The following is a 15,420-nucleotide window of genomic DNA, read 5'->3' on the forward strand; positions in this document are numbered from 1 at the left end:
CTCAAGTTTTTAGGTTAACAGCCGATCGCGCTAGCCAAATGCGTCACGGAGACAGTCGTGCTCCACTCTCACCACCATCAGAACATTTCTTCAGAGCTATCAGCCCGAAGGAAAAAAAGCGCCGCACCACCATCGGGTGGGCTCGTACCTCCAACCTTTTGGTTAACAGCCGATCGCGCTATCCAATCGCGCCACGGAGACAGTCGTGCTCCACTCTCACCAATATCGGAACATATCTTCAAAGCTATCAGCCCAAAGAAAAAGAAGCGGCGCACCTCCACCGGAAGGGCTCGTACCTGCCACCTTTCCGTTAACAGCCGACCGTGCTAGCCAATTGCGCCACGGAGACAGTCCTGCTCCACTCTGACCACCATCAGAAGTAATCTTCAAAGCTATCAGCCCGAAATAAAACAAGCAACACACCAATCCCGGAAGGGCTCGAACCTCCAACCTTTCACTTAACAGCCGATCGCATAGCCAATTGCGCCACTAAGACAGTCGTGCTCCGCTCTCACCACCGTCAGAACATTTCTTCAGAGCTATCAGCCCAAACAAAAAAAGCGCCGCACCACCACCAGGTGTGCTCGTACCTCCAACCTTTCGGTTAACAGCCGATCGCGATAGCCAATTGCGCCACGGTGAGAGTCGTGCTCCACTCTCACCACCATCAGAACATATCTTCAAAGCTAACTGCCAAAAGAAAAAAAAACAACATACCACTACCAGGAGGGCTCGAACCTCCAGTTTTTCAGTTAACAGCCGATCGCGCTAGCCACTTGCGTCACGGAGACAGTCGTGCTCCACTCTCACCACCATCAGAACATTTCTTCAGAGCTATCAGCCCGAAGGAAAAAAAGCGCCGCACCACCATCGGGTGGGCTCGTACCTCCAACCTTTTGGTTAACAGCCGATCGCGCTATCCAATCGCGCCACGGAGACAGTCGTGCTCCACACTCACCAACATCGGAACATATCTTCAAAGCTATCAGCCCAAAGAAAAAGAAGCGCCGCACCTCCACCGGAAGGGCTCGTACCTGCAACCTTTCCGTTAACAGCCGATCGTGCGAGCCAATTGCGCCACGGAGACAGTCCTGCTCCACTCTGACCGCCATCAGAACAAATCTTCAAAGCTATAAGCGCAAAAAAAAGCAACACACCACTCCCGGGAGGGCTCGAACCTACAAACTTTTGGTTAACAGCCGATCGCGCTAGCCAATCGCGCTACGGAGACAGTCCCGCTCCACTGTCACCACCACCAGAACACATGTTCAAAGCTATCAGCGCAAAGAAAAAAGCAACACACCACTCCCGGGTGGGCTCGAACCTCCAACATTTCGGTTAACAGCCGATCGCGCTAGCCACTTCCGCATCGGAGACAGTCCGGCTCCATTCTGACCTGCGTCAGAACATTTCTTCAGAGCTATCAGCCCAAAGACAAAAAAGCGCCGCACCACCATCGGGTGGGCTCGAACCTCCAACGTTTCGATTAACAGCCAATCGCGCTAGCCAATTGCGCCACGGAGACAATCGTGCTCCACTCTCACCACCGTCAGAATATTTCTTCAGAGCTATCAGCCCAAAGAAAAAAAAGCCCCACACCACCACCGCATGGGCTCGAACCTCCAAACTTTCGGTTACCAGCCAATTGCGCTAGCCGATTGTGCCACGGAGACAGTCCTGCTCCAATCTCACCAACATCAGAACATATCTTCAAAGCTATCAGCCCAAAGAAAAAAAAGCAACACACCACGCCCTGGAGGGCTCGAACCTCCAACCTTTCAGTTAACAGCCGATCGCGCTAGCCAATTGCGCCACGGAGACAGTCATGCTCCACTCTCAACACCGTCAGAACATTTCTTCAGAGCTATCAACCCAAAAAAAAAGCGCCGCAAAACCACTGGGTGGACTCGAGCGTCCAACCTTTCGGTTAATAGCCCATCGCGCTAGCCAATTACGCCACGGAGACAGTCGTGCTCCACTCTCACCACCATCAGAACATATCTTCAAAGCTATCAGCGCAAAGAAAAAAGCAACACACCACTCCGGGGAGGGCTCGAACCTCCAACCTTTCGGTTAACAGCCGATCGCGCTAGCCAATTGCGCCAACGAGACAGTCATGCTTCACTCTCACCACCGTCAGAACATTTCTTCAGAGCTATCAGCCCAAAGAAAAAAAAAGCGCCGCACCATCATCGGGTGGGCTCGAACCTCCAACCTTTCGGTTAACAGCCCATCGCGCTAGCCAATTGCGCCACGGAGACAGTCATGCTCCACTCTCACTACCGTCAGAACATTTCTTCAGAGCTATCAGCCCAAAGAAAAAAAAGCGCCGCACCACCACCGGGTGGGCTCGAACCTCCAACCTTTTGGTTAACAGCCGATCGCGCTAGCAAATTGCGCCACGGAGAGAGTCGTGCTCCTTTCTCACCACCAACAGAACATATCTTCAAAGCTATCAGACGAAAGAAAAAAAAGCGCCGCACCACCACCGGGTGGGCTCGAACCTTCAACCTTTCAGTTAACAGCCGATCGCGCTAGCCAATCGCGCTACGGAGACAGTCCCGCTCCACTCTCACCACCACCAGAACATATGTTCAAAGCTATCAGCGCAAAGAAAAAAGCAACACACCACTCCCGGGTGTTCTCGAACCTCCAACATTTCGGTTAACAGCCGATCGCGCTAGCCACTTCCGCATCGGAGACAGTCCGGCTCCGCTCTCACCACCGTCAGAACATTTATTCAGAGCTATCAGCCCAAAGACAAAAAAGCGCCGCACCACCATCGGGTGGGCTCGAACCTCCAACGTTTCGGTTAACAGCCAATCGCGCTAGCCAATTGCGCCACGGAGACAGTCGTGCTCCACTGTCACCACCGTCAGAACATTTCTTCAGAGCTATGAGCCCAAAAAAAAAAGCGCCGCACCACCACCGGGTGGGCTCGAACCTCGAACTTTTCAGTTAACAGCCGATCGCGCATGCCAATTGCGCCATGGAGACAGTCCTCTTCTACTCTCACCACCATCATAACATATCTTCAAAGCTATCAGCCCAAAGAAAAAAAAGCAACACACCACTCCTGGGAGTGCTCGAACCTCCAACCTTTCGGTTAACAGCCCATCGCACTAGCCAATTGCGCCACGGAGACAGTCGTGCTCCACTCTCAGCACCATCACAACATATCTTCAAAGCTATCAGCGCAAAGAAAAAAAGGCACCACACCACCACCGCATGGGCTCGAACCTGCAACCTTTCGGTTACCAGCCGATCGCGCTAGCCGATTGCGCCACGGAGACAGTCCTGCTCCACTCTCACCACCATCAGAACATATCTTCAAAGCTATCAGCCCAAAGAAAAAAAAGCAACACACCACTCCCGGGAGGGCTCGAACCTCCAACCTTTCAGTTAACAGCCGATCGCGCTAGCCAATTGCGCCACGGAGACAGTCATGCTCCACTCTCACCACCGTCGGAACATTTCTTCAGAGCTATCAGCCCAAACGAAAAAAAGCGCCGCACCTCCACCGCGTGGGCTCGAGCGTCCAACCTTTCGGTTAATAGCCCTTCGCGCTATCCAATTACGCCACGGAGACAGTCGTGCTCCACTCTCACCACCATCAGAAAATATGTTCAAAGCTATCAGCCAAAAGAAAAAAAAGTGCCGCACCACCACCGGGTGGGCTTGTACCTCCAACCTTTCGGTTAACAGCCGATCGCGCTAGCCAATTGCACCACGGAGACAGTCGTGCTCCACTCTAACCACCATCAGGACATATCTTCAAAGCTATCAGCCCGAAGGAAAAAAAGCGCCGCACCACCACCAGGTGTGCTCGTACCTCCAACTTTTTGGTTAACAGCCGATCGCGCTATCCAATCGCGCCACGGAGACAGTCGTGCTCCACACTCACCAACATCGGAACATATCTTCAAAGCTATCAGCCCAAAGAAAAAGAAGCGCCGCACCTCCCCCGGAAGGGCTCGTACCTGCAACCTTTCCGTTAACAGCCGATCGTGCTAGCCAATTGCGCCACGGAGACAGTCCTGCTCCACTCTGACCACCATCAGAACAAATCTTCAAAGCTATCAGCCCAAAATAAAAAAAGCAACACACTACCACCATGTGGGCTCGTACCTCCAACCTTTCGGTAACAGCCGATCGCGCCAGCCAATTGCGCCACGGAGACAGTCCTGCTCCACTCTCAACACCATCATAACATAACTTCAAAGCTATCAGCCCAAAGAAAAAAAGCAACACACCACTCCCGGGAGGGCTCGTATCTACCACCTTTCCCTTAACAGCCGATCGCGCTAGCCAATTGCGCCACGGAGACAGTCCTGCTCCACTCTTACCACCATCAGAACATATCTTCAAAGCTCTCAGCCCAAAATAAAAAAAGCAACACACCACTCCCGGGAGGGCTCGAACCTCCAACCTTTCGGTTAACAGCCGATCGCGAGCCAATTACGCCACGGAGACAATCGTGCTCCACTCTCACCACCATCATAAGATAACTTCAAAGCTATCAGCCCAAAGAAAAAAAGCAACACACCACTCCCGGGAGGGCTCGTATCTACAACCTTTCCCTTAACAGCCGATCGCGCTAGCCAATTGCGCCACGGAGACAGTCCTGCTCCACTCTTACCACCAACTGAACATATCTTCAAAGCTATCAGCCCAAAATAAAAAAAGCAACACACCACTCCCGGGAGGGCTCGTACCTCCAACCTTTCGTTTAACAGCCGATCGCTCTAGCCAATTGCGCCACGGAGACAGTCGTGCTCCACTCTCACCGCCATCTGAACATATCTTCAAAGCTATCAGCCCAAAGAAGAAAAAGCGCCGCACCACCACTGGGTGGGCTTGAACCTCCAACCTTTCGGTTAACAGCCAATCGCGCTAGTCGATTGCGCCACGGAGACAGTCCTGCTCCACTCTCACCACCATCAGAACATACCTTCAAAGCTATCAACACAAAGAAAAAAAAGCAACACACCATTCCCGGGAGGGCTCGAACCTCCAACCTTTCACTTAACCGCCGATCGCATAGCCAATTGCGCCACTAAGACAGTCGTGCTCCGCTCTCACCACCGTCAGAACATTTCTTCAGAGCTATCAGCCCAAACAAAAAAAGCGCCGCAGCACCACCAGGTGTGCTCGTACCTCCAACCTTTTGGTTAACAGCCGATCGCGCTAGCCAATTGCGCCACGGTGAGAGTCATGCTCCACTCTCACCACCATCAGAACATATCTTCAAAGCTATCAGCCAAAAGAAAAAAAAAGCAACATACCACTCCCAGGAGGGCTCGAACCTCCAGTTTTTCAGTTAACAGCCGATCGCGCTAGCCACTTGCGTCACGGAGACAGTCGTGCTCCACTCTCACCACCATCAGAACATTTCTTCAGAGCTATCAGCCCGAAGGAAAAAAAGCGCCGCACCACCACCAGGTGTGCTCGTACCTCGAACCTTTTGGTTAACAGCCGATCGCGCTAGCCAATTGCGCCACGGTGAGAGTCGTGCTCCACTCTCACCACCATCAGAACATATCTTCAAAGCTATCAGCCAAAAGAAAAAAAAGCAACATACCACTCCCAGGAGGGCTCGAACCTCCAGTTTTTCAGTTAACAGCCGATCGCGCTAGCCAATTGCGTCACGGAGACAGTCGTGCTCCACTCTCACCACCATCAGAAAATTTCTTCAGAGCTATCAGCCCGAAGGAAAAAAAGCGCCGCACCACCACCAGGTGTGCTCGTACCTCCAACCTTTTGGTCAACAGCCGATCGCGCTAGCCAATTGCGCCACGGTGAGAGTCGTGCTCCACTCTCACCACCATCAGAACATATTTTCAAAGCTATCAGCTAAAAGAAAAAAAAAGCAACATACCACTCCCAGGAGGGCTCGAACCTCCAGTTTTTCAGTTAACAGCCGATCGCGCTAGCCAATTGCGTCACGGAGACAGTCGTGCTCCACTCTCACCACCATCAGAACATGTCTTCACAGCTATCAGCCCGATGGAAAAAAAGCGCCGCACCACCATCGGGTGGGCTCGTACCTCCAACCTTTTGGTTAACAGCCGATCGCGCTATCCAATCGCGCCACGGAGACAGTCGTGCTCCACACTCACCAACATCGGAACATATCTTCAAAGCTATCAGCCCAAAGAAAAAGAAGCGCCGCACCTCCACCGGAAGGGCTCGTACCTGCAACCTTTCCGTTAACAGCCGATCGTGCTAGCCAATTGCGCCACGGAGACAGTCCTGCTCCACTCTGACCACCATCAGAACAAATCTTCAAAGCTATCAGCCCAAAATAAAAAAAGCAACACACCACTCCCAGGAGGGCTCGAACCTCAAACCTTTCGGTTAACAGCCGATCGAGCTAGCCAATTGCGCCACGGAGACAGTCGTGCTCCACTCTCACCACCATCAGAACATATCTTCAAAGCTATCAGCCGAAAGAAAAAAAAGCACCCCACCAACATCATGTGGGCTCGTACCTCCAACCTTTCGGTAACAGCCGATCGCGCCAGCCAATTGCGCCACGGAGACAGTCCTGCTCCACTCTCAACACCATCATAACATAACTTCAAAGCTATCAGCCCAAAGAAAAAAAGCAACACACCAATCCCGGGAGGGCTCGTATCTACAACCTTTCCCTTAACAGCCGATCGCGCTAGCCAATTGCGCCACGGAGACAGTCCTGCTCCACTCTTACCACCATCAGAACATATCTTCAAAGCTATCAGCCCAAAATAAAAAAAGCAACACACCACTCCCGGGAGGGCTCGAACCTCCAACCTTTCGGTTAACAGCCGATCGCGCTAGCCAATTACGCCACGGAGACAATCGTGCTCCACTCTCACCACCATCAGAACATATCTTCAATGCTATCAGCCGAAAGAAAAAAAAAAGCGCCGCACTATCACCGGGTGGGCTCGTACCTCCAACCTTTCGGTTAACAGCCGATCGCGGTAGCCAATTGCGCCACGGAGACTGTCCTGCTCCACTCTCACCACCATCAGAACATATCTTCAAAGCTCTCAGCTCAAAGAAAAAAAAGCAACACACCACTCCCAGAAGGGCTCGAACATCCAACCTTTCAGTTACCAACCGATCGAATAGCCAAATGCGCCACGGAGACAGTCGTGCTCCACTCTCAACACCATCAGAACATATCTTCAAACTATCAGCCCAAAGAAAAAAAAGCAACACACCACTCCCGGGAGGGCTCGAACCTTCAATTTTTCAGTTAACAGCCAATCGCACAGCCAATTGCGCCACGGAGACAGTCGTGCTCCACTCTCACCACCGTCAGAACATATCTTCACAGCTATCAGCCTAAAGAAAAAAAAGCGCCTCACCTCCACCGGGTGGGCTAATACTTCCAACCTTTCGGTTAACATCCTATCGCGGTAGCTAATTGCGCCACGGAGACAGTCCTGCTCCACTCTCACCACCATCAGAACATATCTTCAAAGCTATCAGCCCAAAGAAAAAAAGCAACACACCACTCCCGGGAGGGCTCGAACATCCAACCTTTAAGTTAACAGCCGATCGAATAGCCAATTGCGCCACGGAGACAGTCGTGCTCCACTCTCACCACCATCAGAAAATATGTTCAAAGCTATCAGCCCAAGAAAAAAAAGCGCCGCACCACCACCGGGTGGGCTTGTACCTCCAACCTTTCAGTTAACAGCCGATCGCGCTAGCCAATTGCACCACGGAGACAGTCGTGCTCCACTCTCACCACCATCAGGACATATCTTCAAAGCTATCAGTCCAAAGAAAAAAAGCGCCGCACCACCACCGGATGGGCTCGTACCTCCAACCTTTCGGTTAACAGCCGATGGTACTAGCCAATTGCGCCACGGAGACAGTCCTGCTCCACTCTCAACACCATCAGAACATATCTTCAAAGCTATCAGCCCAAAGAAAAAAAAGCAACACACCACTCCCGGGAGGGCTCGAACCTCCAACGTTTCGGTTAACAGCCGATCGCAAAGCCAATTGCGCCACGGAGACAGTCGTGCTCTACTCTTACCAGCGTCAGAACATTTCTTCAGAGCTATCAGCCCAAAGAAAAAAAGTGCCGCACCACCACCGGGTGGGCTCGTACCTCCAACTTTTCGTTTAACAGCCGATCGCTCTAGCCAATTGCGCCACGGAGACAGTCGTGCTCCACTCTCACCGCCATCTGAACATATCTTCAAAGCTATCAGCCCAAAGAAGAAAAAGCGCCGCACCACCACTGGGTGGGCTTGAACCTCCAACCTTTCGGTTAACAGCCAATCGCGCTAGTCGATTGCGCCACGGAGACAGTCCTGCTCCACTCTCACCACCATCAGAACATACCTTCAAAGCTATCAGCACAAAGAAAAAAAAGCAACACACCATTCCCGGGAGGGCTCGAACCTCCAACCTTTCACTTAACAGCCGATCGCATAGCCAATTGCGCCACTAAGACAGTCGTGCTCCGCTCTCACCACCGTCAGAACATTTCTTCAGAGCTATCAGCCCAAACAAAAAAAGCGCCGCACCACCACCAGGTGTGCTCGTACCTCCAACCTTTTGGTTAACAGCCGATCGCGCTAGCCAATTGCGCCACGGTGAGAGTCGTGCTCCACTTTCCCCACCATCAGAACATATCTTCAAAGCTATCAGCCAAAAGAAAAAAAAGCGCCGCACCACCACAGGGTGGGCTCGTACCTCCAACCTTTCGGTTAACAGCCTATCGCGGTAGCCAATTGCGCCACGGAGACAGTCCTGCTCCACTCTCACCACCATCAGAACATATCTTCAAAGCTATCAGCCCAAAGAAAAAAAAGCAACACACCTATCCCGGGAGGGCTCGAACATCCAACCATTCAGTTAACAGCCGATAGAATAGCCAATTGCGCCACGGAGACAGTCGTGCTCCACTCTCACCACCATCAGAACATATCTTCAAAGCTATCAGCCCAAAGAAAAAAAAGCACCGCACCACTACCGGGTGGGCTCGAACCTCCAACCTTTCGGTTAAAGGCTGATCGCGCTAGCCAATTGCGCCACAGAGACAGTCGTGCTCCACTCTCACCATCGTCAGAACATTCCTTCAGAGCTATCAGCCCAAACAAAAAAAGCGCCGCACCACCACCAGGTGTGCTCGTACCTCCAACCTTTTGGTCAACAGCCGATCGCGCTAGCCAATTGCGCCACGGTGAGAGTCGTGCTCCACTCTCACCACCATCAGAACATATTTTCAAAGCTATCAGCCAAAAGAAAAAAAAAGCAACACACCAATCCCGGGAGGGCTCGTATCTACAACCTTTCCCTTAACAGCCGATCGCGCTAGCCAATTGCGCCACGGAGACAGTCCTGCTCCACTCTTACCACCATCAGAACATATCTTCAAAGCTATCAGCCCAAAATAAAAAAAGCAACACACCACTCCCGGGAGGGCTCGAACCTCCAACCTTTCGGTTAACAGCCGATCGCGCTAGCCAATTACGCCACGGAGACAATCGTGCTCCACTCTCACCACCATCAGAACATATCTTCAATGCTATCAGCCGAAAGAAAAAAAAAAGCGCCGCACTATCACCGGGTGGGCTCGTACCTCCAACCTTTCGGTTAACAGCCGATCGCGGTAGCCAATTGCGCCACGGAGACTGTCCTGCTCCACTCTCACCACCATCAGAACATATCTTCAAAGCTCTCAGCTCAAAGAAAAAAAAGCAACACACCACTCCCAGAAGGGCTCGAACATCCAACCTTTCAGTTACCAACCGATCGAATAGCCAAATGCGCCACGGAGACAGTCGTGCTCCACTCTCAACACCATCAGAACATATCTTCAAACTATCAGCCCAAAGAAAAAAAAGCAACACACCACTCCCGGGAGGGCTCGAACCTTCAATTTTTCAGTTAACAGCCAATCGCACAGCCAATTGCGCCACGGAGACAGTCGTGCTCCACTCTCACCACCGTCAGAACATATCTTCACAGCTATCAGCCTAAAGAAAAAAAAGCGCCTCACCTCCACCGGGTGGGCTAATACTTCCAACCTTTCGGTTAACATCCTATCGCGGTAGCTAATTGCGCCACGGAGACAGTCCTGCTCCACTCTCACCACCATCAGAACATATCTTCAAAGCTATCAGCCCAAAGAAAAAAAGCAACACACCACTCCCGGGAGGGCTCGAACATCCAACCTTTAAGTTAACAGCCGATCGAATAGCCAATTGCGCCACGGAGACAGTCGTGCTCCACTCTCACCACCATCAGAAAATATGTTCAAAGCTATCAGCCCAAGAAAAAAAAGCGCCGCACCACCACCGGGTGGGCTTGTACCTCCAACCTTTCAGTTAACAGCCGATCGCGCTAGCCAATTGCACCACGGAGACAGTCGTGCTCCACTCTCACCACCATCAGGACATATCTTCAAAGCTATCAGTCCAAAGAAAAAAAGCGCCGCACCACCACCGGATGGGCTCGTACCTCCAACCTTTCGGTTAACAGCCGATGGTACTAGCCAATTGCGCCACGGAGACAGTCCTGCTCCACTCTCAACACCATCAGAACATATCTTCAAAGCTATCAGCCCAAAGAAAAAAAAGCAACACACCACTCCCGGGAGGGCTCGAACCTCCAACGTTTCGGTTAACAGCCGATCGCAAAGCCAATTGCGCCACGGAGACAGTCGTGCTCTACTCTTACCAGCGTCAGAACATTTCTTCAGAGCTATCAGCCCAAAGAAAAAAAGTGCCGCACCACCACCGGGTGGGCTCGTACCTCCAACTTTTCGTTTAACAGCCGATCGCTCTAGCCAATTGCGCCACGGAGACAGTCGTGCTCCACTCTCACCGCCATCTGAACATATCTTCAAAGCTATCAGCCCAAAGAAGAAAAAGCGCCGCACCACCACTGGGTGGGCTTGAACCTCCAACCTTTCGGTTAACAGCCAATCGCGCTAGTCGATTGCGCCACGGAGACAGTCCTGCTCCACTCTCACCACCATCAGAACATACCTTCAAAGCTATCAGCACAAAGAAAAAAAAGCAACACACCATTCCCGGGAGGGCTCGAACCTCCAACCTTTCACTTAACAGCCGATCGCATAGCCAATTGCGCCACTAAGACAGTCGTGCTCCGCTCTCACCACCGTCAGAACATTTCTTCAGAGCTATCAGCCCAAACAAAAAAAGCGCCGCACCACCACCAGGTGTGCTCGTACCTCCAACCTTTTGGTTAACAGCCGATCGCGCTAGCCAATTGCGCCACGGTGAGAGTCGTGCTCCACTTTCCCCACCATCAGAACATATCTTCAAAGCTATCAGCCAAAAGAAAAAAAAGCGCCGCACCACCACAGGGTGGGCTCGTACCTCCAACCTTTCGGTTAACAGCCTATCGCGGTAGCCAATTGCGCCACGGAGACAGTCCTGCTCCACTCTCACCACCATCAGAACATATCTTCAAAGCTATCAGCCCAAAGAAAAAAAAGCAACACACCTATCCCGGGAGGGCTCGAACATCCAACCATTCAGTTAACAGCCGATAGAATAGCCAATTGCGCCACGGAGACAGTCGTGCTCCACTCTCACCACCATCAGAACATATCTTCAAAGCTATCAGCCCAAAGAAAAAAAAGCACCGCACCACTACCGGGTGGGCTCGAACCTCCAACCTTTCGGTTAAAGGCTGATCGCGCTAGCCAATTGCGCCACAGAGACAGTCGTGCTCCACTCTCACCATCGTCAGAACATTCCTTCAGAGCTATCAGCCCAAACAAAAAAAGCGCCGCACCACCACCAGGTGTGCTCGTACCTCCAACCTTTTGGTCAACAGCCGATCGCGCTAGCCAATTGCGCCACGGTGAGAGTCGTGCTCCACTCTCACCACCATCAGAACATATTTTCAAAGCTATCAGCCAAAAGAAAAAAAAAGCAACATACCACTCCCAGGAGGGCTCGAACCTCCAGTTTTTCAGTTAACAGCCGATCGCGCTAGCCAATTGCGTCACGGAGACAGTCGTGCTCCACTCTCACCACCATCAGAACATTTCTTCAGAGCTATCAGCCCGATGGAAAAAAAGCGCCGCACCACCATCGGGTGGGCTCGTACCTCCAACCTTTTGGTTAACAGCCGATCGCGCTATCCAATCGCGCCACGGAGACAGTCGTGCTCCACACTCACCAACATCGGAACATATCTTCAAAGCTATCAGCCCAAAGAAAAAGAAGCGCCGCACCTCCACCGGAAGGGCTCGTACCTGCAACCTTTCCGTTAACAGCCGATCGTGCTAGCCAATTGCGCCACGGAGACAGTCCTGCTCCACTCTGACCACCATCAGAACAAATCTTCAAAGCTATCAGCCCAAAATAAAAAAAGCAACACACCACTCCCAGGAGGGCTCGAACCTCAAACCTTTCGGTTAACAGCCGATAGAGCTAGCCAATTGCGCCACGGCGACAGTCGTGCTCCACTCTCACCACCATCAGAACATATCTTCAAAGCTATCAGCCGAAAGAAAAAAAAGCACCCCACCAACATCATGTGGGCTCGTACCTCCAACCTTTCGGTAACAGCCGATCGCGCCAGCCAATTGCGCCACGGAGACAGTCCTGCTCCACTCTCAACACCATCATAACATAACTTCAAAGCTATCAGCCCAAAGAAAAAAAGCAACACACCAATCCCGGGAGGGCTCGTATCTACAACCTTTCCCTTAACAGCCGATCGCGCTAGCCAATTGCGCCACGGAGACAGTCCTGCTCCACTCTTACCACCATCAGAACATATCTTCAAAGCTATCAGCCCAAAATAAAAAAAGCAACACACCACTCCCGGGAGGGCTCGAACCTCCAACCTTTCGGTTAACAGCCGATCGCGCTAGCCAATTACGCCACGGAGACAATCGTGCTCCACTCTCACCACCATCAGAACATATCTTCAATGCTATCAGCCGAAAGAAAAAAAAAGCGCCGCACTATCACCGGGTGGGCTCGTACCTCCAACCTTTCGGTTAACAGCCGATCGCGGTAGCCAATTGCGCCACGGAGACTGTCCTGCTCCACTCTCACCACCATCAGAACATATCTTCAAAGCTCTCAGCTCAAAGAAAAAAAAGCAACACACCACTCCCAGAAGGGCTCGAACATCCAACCTTTCAGTTACCAACCGATCGAATAGCCAAATGCGCCACGGAGACAGTCGTGCTCCACTCTCAACACCATCAGAACATATCTTCAAACTATCAGCCCAAAGAAAAAAAAGCAACACACCACTCCCGGGAGGGCTCGAACCTTCAATTTTTCAGTTAACAGCCAATCGCACAGCCAATTACGCCACGGAGACAGTCGTGCTCCACACTCACCACCGTCAGAACATATCTTCACAGCTATCAGCCTAAAGAAAAAAAAGCGCCTCACCTCCACCGGGTGGGCTAATACTTCCAACCTTTCGGTTAACATCCTATCGCGGTAGCTAATTGCGCCACGGAGACAGTCCTGCTCCACTCTCACCACCATCAGAACATATCTTCAAAGCTATCAGCCCAAAGAAAAAAAGCAACACACCACTCCCGGGAGGGCTCGAACATCCAACCTTTAAGTTAACAGCCGATCGAATAGCCAATTGCGCCACGGAGACAGTCGTGCTCCACTCTCACCACCATCAGAAAATATGTTCAAAGCTATCAGCCCAAGAAAAAAAAGCGCCGCACCACCACCGGGTGGGCTTGTACCTCCAACCTTTCAGTTAACAGCCGATCGCGCTAGCCAATTGCACCACGGAGACAGTCGTGCTCCACTCTCACCACCATCAGGACATATCTTCAAAGCTATCAGTCCAAAGAAAAAAAGCGCCGCACCACCACCGGATGGGCTCGTACCTCCAACCTTTCGGTTAACAGCCGATGGTACTAGCCAATTGCGCCACGGAGACAGTCCTGCTCCACTCTCAACACCATCAGAACATATCTTCAAAGCTATCAGCCCAAAGAAAAAAAAGCAACACACCACTCCCGGGAGGGCTCGAACCTCCAACGTTTCGGTTAACAGCCGATCGCAAAGCCAATTGCGCCACGGAGACAGTCGTGCTCTACTCTTACCAGCGTCAGAACATTTCTTCAGAGCTATCAGCCCAAAGAAAAAAAGTGCCGCACCACCACCGGGTGGGCTCGTACCTCCAACTTTTCGTTTAACAGCCGATCGCTCTAGCCAATTGCGCCACGGAGACAGTCGTGCTCCACTCTCACCGCCATCTGAACATATCTTCAAAGCTATCAGCCCAAAGAAGAAAAAGCGCCGCACCACCACTGGGTGGGCTTGAACCTCCAACCTTTCGGTTAACAGCCAATCGCGCTAGTCGATTGCGCCACGGAGACAGTCCTGCTCCACTCTCACCACCATCAGAACATACCTTCAAAGCTATCAGCACAAAGAAAAAAAAGCAACACACCATTCCCGGGAGGGCTCGAACCTCCAACCTTTCACTTAACAGCCGATCGCATAGCCAATTGCGCCACTAAGACAGTCGTGCTCCGCTCTCACCACCGTCAGAACATTTCTTCAGAGCTATCAGCCCAAACAAAAAAAGCGCCGCACCACCACCAGGTGTGCTCGTACCTCCAACCTTTTGGTTAACAGCCGATCGCGCTAGCCAATTGCGCCACGGTGAGAGTCGTGCTCCACTCTCCCCACCATCAGAACATATCTTCAAAGCTATCAGCCAAAAGAAAAAAAAGCGCCGCACCACCACAGGGTGGGCTCGTACCTCCAACCTTTCGGTTAACAGCCTATCGCGGTAGCCAATTGCGCCACGGAGACAGTCCTGCTCCACTCTCACCACCATCAGAACATATCTTCAAAGCTATCAGCCCAAAAAAAAGCAACACACCTATCCCGGGAGGGCTCGAACATCCAACCATTCAGTTAACAGCCGATAGAATAGCCAATTGCGCCACGAAGACAGTCGTGCTCCACTCTCACCACCATCAGAACATATCTTCAAAGCTATCAGCCCAAAGAAAAAAAAGCACCGCACCACTACCGGGTGGGCTCGAACCTCCAACCTTTCGGTTAAAGGCTGATCGCGCTAGCCAATTGCGCCACAGAGACAGTCGTGCTCCACTCTCACCATCGTCAGAACATTCCTTCAGAGCTATCAGCCCAAACAAAAAAAGCGCCGCACCACCACCAGGTGTGCTCGTACCTCAAACCTTTTGGTTAACAGCCGATCGCGCTAGCCAAATGCGCCACGGTGAGAGTCATGCTCCACTCTCACCACTATCAGAACATATCTTCAAAGCTATCAGCCAAAAGAAAAAAAAGCGCCGCACCACCACCAGGTGGGCTCGAACCTCCAACCTTTCGGTTAAAGGCTGATCGCGCTAGCCAATTGCGCCACGGAGACAGTCGTGCTCCACCCTCACCACCATCAGAACATATC

This window comes from Rhipicephalus microplus, unplaced genomic scaffold, assembly GCF_043290135.1.
Source record: "Rhipicephalus microplus isolate Deutch F79 unplaced genomic scaffold, USDA_Rmic scaffold_12, whole genome shotgun sequence".
NCBI classification, from domain to species: Eukaryota; Metazoa; Arthropoda; class Arachnida; order Ixodida; family Ixodidae; genus Rhipicephalus; species Rhipicephalus microplus.